The 6,706-nt window shown below is 45.7% G+C and overlaps 1 long non-coding RNA gene across 1 annotated transcript; it reads right to left on the reverse strand.

Moving 5' to 3' along the window:
• Positions 1 to 1,848: 1,848 nt before the first annotated feature.
• Positions 1,849 to 3,844, reverse strand: LOC121005964. Its single transcript, XR_005779989.1, has 3 exons — positions 3,793 to 3,844; positions 2,064 to 2,069; positions 1,849 to 1,955 (listed from the first exon to the last, which is right to left on the reverse strand). It is a non-coding gene; the product is annotated as an uncharacterized LOC121005964 (long non-coding RNA).
• Positions 3,845 to 6,706: the final 2,862 nt, after the last annotated feature.

Raw genomic sequence — 6,706 nt, forward strand, 5'->3', positions numbered from 1 at the left:
GACGCAGAAGTAGTAGTCCCTCTAGCATTCAGCTCTATAGCCCGTGGCTATGGACCTTCCTTTAATGTAAATGGTTGTGAGTTCATATCATCACAGCCGCGATTACGGTTTTCTCTTTCTGCAGTCTACGGTACGGGTCACCGGCCCGAGGTTCCGTTGGTATGGTTGATACCTGGGCACTTCTGCTGAGCTTCTAACATGTCTGTGCAGGCGGGCAGCTTGGTGGTGATGCACTTTCCACATGTCTGTGCAGGCGGGCAGCTTGGTGGTGATGCACTCGCCTCATGTCTGTGCAGGCGGGCAGCTTGGTGGTGATGCACTCGCCTCATGTCCAGTGTTACAGGAGTTACAGTGCGGTGGGATCCAGTAGGGTCGAATCCAGGGGAGATGTCCACGATGTTAGCAGTTCATGAGACTTTCTTCTAGTCCAGCTGGGTTGGTTGCCGTGAGGGCGGTATTAGTATACTGGTGCCACATGGTTTGTACGAAGCAGGGCTGCCCCTTGTTGAGTGGATATGGCGGAATCAGTAGTCGCAGGTATAACTAGATGGTAAGCCAGTAGCGGGTAACCAGGTCCGTTCGTAGATATCGCTCAGGGGGAGCCTTGATATAACACCATTCATGGAGTTACACTGTTAAACTGCAGCCTTTCATTCCCCGTTCGGATCTAGGTTGTGATGCGGGTCAGACACACTGACGGGTCCTCTTGACAGGACTTCACAGGTCGGCATGGTGACCCTCCGAGCATTATTTGCATGTATCGTTTCATTGTATGGTAGGCGATACCGGCATAGTTAGGGAGTATTTAGTTAGGATAGTCACGTCCCGTCTCCTTCAGCCTTCTGTTCTGGCTGATTGAGATTTCTCCAAGGTGTTTGTCTCTTCATTCAAGGCCGCACTGCGCGGGGGGTTGTTATTCCAGAATTTTTGTATGGGGTAATAGTACTCGGGATTGGGGTCCGTCTATACATGTCAATCCAGTTAATATAAAGGGGTGGGTACCTCCCCTCCACCTGGTTTCGGTCCAGCTGGTCGGTTCGTTTGGTGGGGCTCCAATTGTTTTTCCCTTTAGGTTAGGTTTCCCCCAGGCGGTTTGACAATTTGTGGGTGATTTGGGCCGGCGCTCGGGGCGCCCGGGGGGGTGTGGACCCGGACTGGTTTGTTCGGGTACAGTAAAATAAAATAAATCTGGTTGCATTTATTATCTATGCCAGCCTGGATAGGCACAACCCTGTTCTCTATATAGAGCTTTGAGGATACAATTCTGATTACTCCTACTGGGACACAGCTTGTATCATCTCCACTGGGACTCACCCATATGATATGGGCTTATTACACTGGGACTTTAATTGTGAGAAACATCTAGGTCTCCAGGAAAATCGAGTATTCATCGATTAAGGATATTGTTTTGTTAGTTGCTTTTTAATTTTCTGCATGTATCTTACCTTCTCCAGAGCAAGGGGTGGCTCTCTTCATCCAGAGCACCTCGCGTGATCACTCACAGTGAGCCATCCGTTTACTCTTTCCAAGTGCACTATGGTTTGACAATTTACCTTGGTCTTTTAAATAAAAAAATAATAACAAAAATACTTTTTGGATGAAATATAACTATTCTGTGTCTAGTTGTGCGATCCTCTCTTGCGTGTTGTGGCTCGGGCTAATTGTTTTTTCTTTCAGATTTGTGGCGTTTAGCGGTTCGATGGCTGGCTTTCGTATACCTTCTGTGCGGTGCGGAGAGAGGAACAGAGGCTGGTGGGCGCTCTTTGGTTTTTCGTGAGGTGGAAGTCTTTTGGACAGGGATCCTGGAATTCAGGTGGTCATAACTCCTTCCGGAGGTGGTTGGTATAGAGTTCCGCCAGAGGCGCGGTGATGCTGGTGACCTGCGCTGTGGTAATGCGCCTTTGTCTATTCCAGAGCTCTGGACCTCATGTGTCCTGACATATGATTATCCCTTTCTTTTTCAGAATGTTGGTAGTAGGGTAGTTGGTGGTTATCTCCCGGGTGGGTTGTTCTGGGCCATACACTGCGTGCAGAATTATTAGGCAAATGAGTATTTTGACCACATCATCCTCTTTATGCATGTTGTCTTATTCCAAGCTGTATAGGCTCGAAAGCCTACTACCAATTAAGCATATTAGGTGATGTGCATCTCTGTAATGAGAAGGGGTGTGGTCTAATGACATCAACACCCTATATCAGGTGTGCATAATTATTAGGCAACTTCCTTTCCTTTGGCAAAATGGGTCAAAAGAAGGACTTGACAGGCTCAGAAAAGTCAAAAATAGTGAGATATCTTGAAGGGGGATGCAGCACTCTTAAAATTGCAAAGCTTCTGAAGCGTGATCATCGAACAATCAAGCGTTTCATTCAAAATAGTCAACAGGGTCGCAAGAAGCGTGTGGAAAAACCAAGGCGCAAAATAACTGCCATGAACTGAGAAAAGTCAAGCGTGCAGCTGCCAAGATGCCACTTGCCACCAGTTTGGCCATATTTCAGAGATGCAACATCACTGGAGTGCCCAAAAGCACAAGGTGTGCAATACTCAGAGACATGGCCAAGGTAAGAAAGGCTGAAAGACGACCACCACTGAACAAGACACACAAGCTGAAACGTCAAGACTGGGCCAAGAAATATCTCAAGACTGATTTTTCTAAGGTTTTATGGACTGATGAAATGAGAGTGAGTCTTGATGGGCCAGATGGATGGGCCCGTGGCTGGATTGGTAAAGGGCAGAGAGCTCCAGTCCGACTCAGACGCCAGCAAGGTGGAGGTGGAGTACTGGTTTGGGCTGGTATCATCAAAGATGAGCTTGTGGGGCCTTTTTGGGTTGAGGATGGAGTCAAGCTCAACTCCCAGTCCTACTGCCAGTTTCTGGAAGACACCTTCTTCAAGCAGTGGTACAGGAAGAAGTCTGCATCCTTCAAGAAAAACATGATTTTCATGCAGGACAATGCTCCATCACACGCGTCCAAGTACTCCACAGCGTGGCTGGCAAGAAAGGGTATAAAAGAAGAAAATCTAATGACATGGCCTCCTTGTTCACCTGATCTGAACCCCATTGAGAACCTGTGGTCCATCATCAAATGTGAGATTTACAAGGAGGGAAAACAGTACACCTCTCTGAACAGTGTCTGGGAGGCTGTGGTTGCTGCTGCACGCAATGTTGATGGTGAACAGATCAAAACACTGACAGAATCCATGGATGGCAGGCTTTTGAGTGTCCTTGCAAAAAAAGGTGGCTATATTGGTCACTGATTTGTTTTTGTTTTGTTTTTGAATGTCAGAAATGTATATTTGTGAATGTTGAGATGTTATATTGGTTTCACTGGTAAAAATAAATAATTGAAATGGGTATATATTTGTTTTTTGTTAAGTTGCCTAATAATTATGCACAGTAATAGTCACCTGCACACACAGATATCCCCCTAAAATAGCTAAAACTAAAAACAAACTAAAAACTACTTCCAAAAATATTCAGCTTTGATATTAATGAGTTTTTTGGGTTCATTGAGAACATGGTTGTTGTTCAATAATAAAATTAATCCTCAAAAATACAACTTGCCTAATAATTCTGCACTCCCTGTATATGGAAGGCGTTATGAATATAATACACAGGTAGAGATCAAGGGGCGGTAGTTCGGCACTGTTAACGGGAAGATGCAGCTATATAGTGTAGTGGTGACAGTCCTCTGGATGAACGACCCCTCTCTAGTTGCTATAGCCTGCAATATTATTACACTCCAGAAATACATCCAGGCCCCTCTTGAATTCCTTTATTGTACTCACCATCACCACCTCCTCAGGCAGAGAGCTCCATAGTCTCACTGCTCTTACCGTAAAGAATCCTCTTCTATGTTTGTGTACAAACCTTCTTTCCTCCAGACGCAGAGGATGTCCCCTCGTCACAGTCACAGTCCTGGGGATAAATAGATGATGGGAGAGATCTCTGTACTGACCCCTGATATATTTATACATAGTAATTAGATCTCCCCTCAGTCGTCTTTTTTCTACAGTGAATAACCCTTATTTTGCCAATCTTCCAGGGTACTGTAGTTGCCCCATTCCAGTCATTACTTTAGTTGCCCCCCTTTGAGCCCAGAGCTGTACACAGTACTCCATGTGTGGTCTGACTAGTGATTTGAAAAGTGGTTGGACTATGCTCTCATCACGGGCCTTATTGGCCTTGGTTTTTAATGGGACCTGATGGTGTCTTCCTTTTGGGTGTTAATTTGGACAATTCCTTTTCTGGCCTGTACGTGAGCTAAAACAGACTCGGTTATGCTGGGTGGTGGTCGGAGCCCCGTTGGGAGAACGGGCCTCCTCCGTGGCGGCATTTGAGTACAGCGGAGATATGGTGGTAGCAGATGGAGTAACTGCCCGCTGGGAGTCCAGCGGTTGGCAGACAGCTCTGATGATTACGGTTTAACTTGCCCGCTGGGAGTCCAGCCTTTGGCATACCGTTCCGATATTATGGTTTATTAAGGTTTGCCGCTTTAATAAAGAAGCTGTGGCCGATCACCACCCAGCAATAAAGTGATACAGTTGTCGGTGTCTTTTGTTATGGGTCAAGGTTGAGTTAAAGGTGGTACCCCCTCCCCCTGTTTCCCTGGATACCAGCAGTCTGTGGTGAACCCTCTGTATTCACTCTGGTGAAGTCTTCTCCTGATTGTTGACTTTGACACACATACACCTACCTCCTGGAGAGTGTTCTTGATCTGGCCAACTGTTGTGAAGGGTGTTTTCTTCTCCAGGGAAAGAATTCTTCGGTCATCCACCACAGTTGTTTTCCGTGGTCTTCCGGGCTTTTGGTGTTGCTGAGATCACCGGTGCGTTCCTTCTTTTTAAAAACAGTTGTTTTGGCCACGCCTAATGTTTTCGCTATCTCTTTGATGGGTTTGTTTTGTTTTTTCAGCCTAATGATGGCTTGCTTCACTGATAGTGACAGCTCTTTGGATCTCATCTTGAGAGTTGACAGCAACAGATTCCAAATGCAAATACCAGACTGGAAATGACCTCTGGACCTTTTATCTGCTCAGTGTAATTGGGATAATGAGGGAATAACACACACCTGGCCATGGAACAGCTGAGAAGCCAATTGTCCCATTACTTTTTGTCCCTTAACAAGTGGGAGGCACATATGCAAACTGCTGTAATTCCTGCACCGTTCACCTGATGTAGATGTAAATACCTCAAATTACAGCTGACAGTCTGCAGTTAAAGCACATCTTGTTCGTTTCATTTCACATCCATTGTGGTGGTGTATAGAGCCAAAAATGTTAGAATTGCGTCATTGTCCCAATATTTATGGACCTGACTGTATGTTTGTTCGTGACGCCAATTGCAGCATGCGCAGGGTACTCACGTCTCAGGTTAGGAATGCCAGAGTGATGTAATATCTCTGTATGGTAGTGGTAATAGGGTCAACGGTGTCTCCCAACTGGGTACGGCTGGACTCCTGGCTCACTTGCAATAAAATGGAGTGTAGTGATAGTATGTGTAATAGAGGGATTTGCAGCAGAAATTGAAATCCAGGCCTTTGGTAAATTTCAAACTTGTCTTTACTGAAGAAAACTTTCATCCAAGCAATGTACAGTTTTGGTCTTAGGTCCCAGCAGGTATTGGCAATGGTTGGCAGGAATAAATCTGCACTATAAACCTGGAGCTTGCAGGAAAGGACGTCTGCTTTGTAGCTCTAAACATGTGGCAGGAATTTGGCTTCTGCACTTTCTATCTTCTGCTGTATGGGGACTGACTAGCTGAGGAGGAATATGGCTTCTCCTGGGTCTCTGGACTTTACTCACAGATATCTTCTCAGGGTATGCTTTCTTCCTGGAACTGGAGGTTGTCTGCTGTTTCATCCAGCCGAGTCTGCAGGTATCAGGCTGGGGATTTAATCAATGTCTCAGCCGAGACACGATCCCGGCTTTCTTCCCTATATCTGGGAGCTCCTAACACGCACAGCCTTCCCCAACAGTGGTGGCTGGCACACTTCTCTAACTTCCATCCCTCCCCATGCTACAGGATGTGGGCACAGCCCACTCTTCTCACAGAGGGGGAGCTAAGCTGGACTGAACCATTCCAGCTTAGAAACACTAAACTGAACCTAAGTCCTTACCAGACCATTGCTGCCACCTGCTGGTGAACATGGAAAATTACAAAAATTATTAGATTTAACAAGATTTATGCACATCTGTGAATAACATAATGTAAAATTACATCAGATGACAAGGATAAGGCTCTTAACAGATTGTAGCTGAGTAGAAGAGTTTAGTAACACAACTCTGGGGTGTTACATTCCCCCTTATTTCGAGTTAAGCCGCCCTCGGCTTATGCTTAGGAGGGGAGAAACCAGCTCTGGGGTACCCAATTTAATACAAAGTGCTGCATGTATTACACATAAAGACATACAAAGACTAACATAAAACGGCTACCCTGAGGTTCCTGCCCGCATGAGTAGGGTGTCCTAATTAACAGTTTCCCTCTCGGTATAACCAGTGAACCAAAGGTCTGCACAAAGCACTCACTACTGACTAACTTTGAAGTGTTCTGGCCTCTAAACACCAAAGAAAGCATGGGGGTGTGTTTACTCTGAAATCCCACCATTATGTAATGAAATGCCCGCAAATGGAAGGGTGGCTTTATCCTGTATTCCCTTCCCTGCACCAAAGTCAAATTATAAGGCTTAAAGCAAAGCACGATCACTATG

This window comes from Bufo bufo, chromosome 6 (assembly GCF_905171765.1).
Source record: "Bufo bufo chromosome 6, aBufBuf1.1, whole genome shotgun sequence".
NCBI lineage: Eukaryota > Metazoa > Chordata > Amphibia > Anura > Bufonidae > Bufo > Bufo bufo.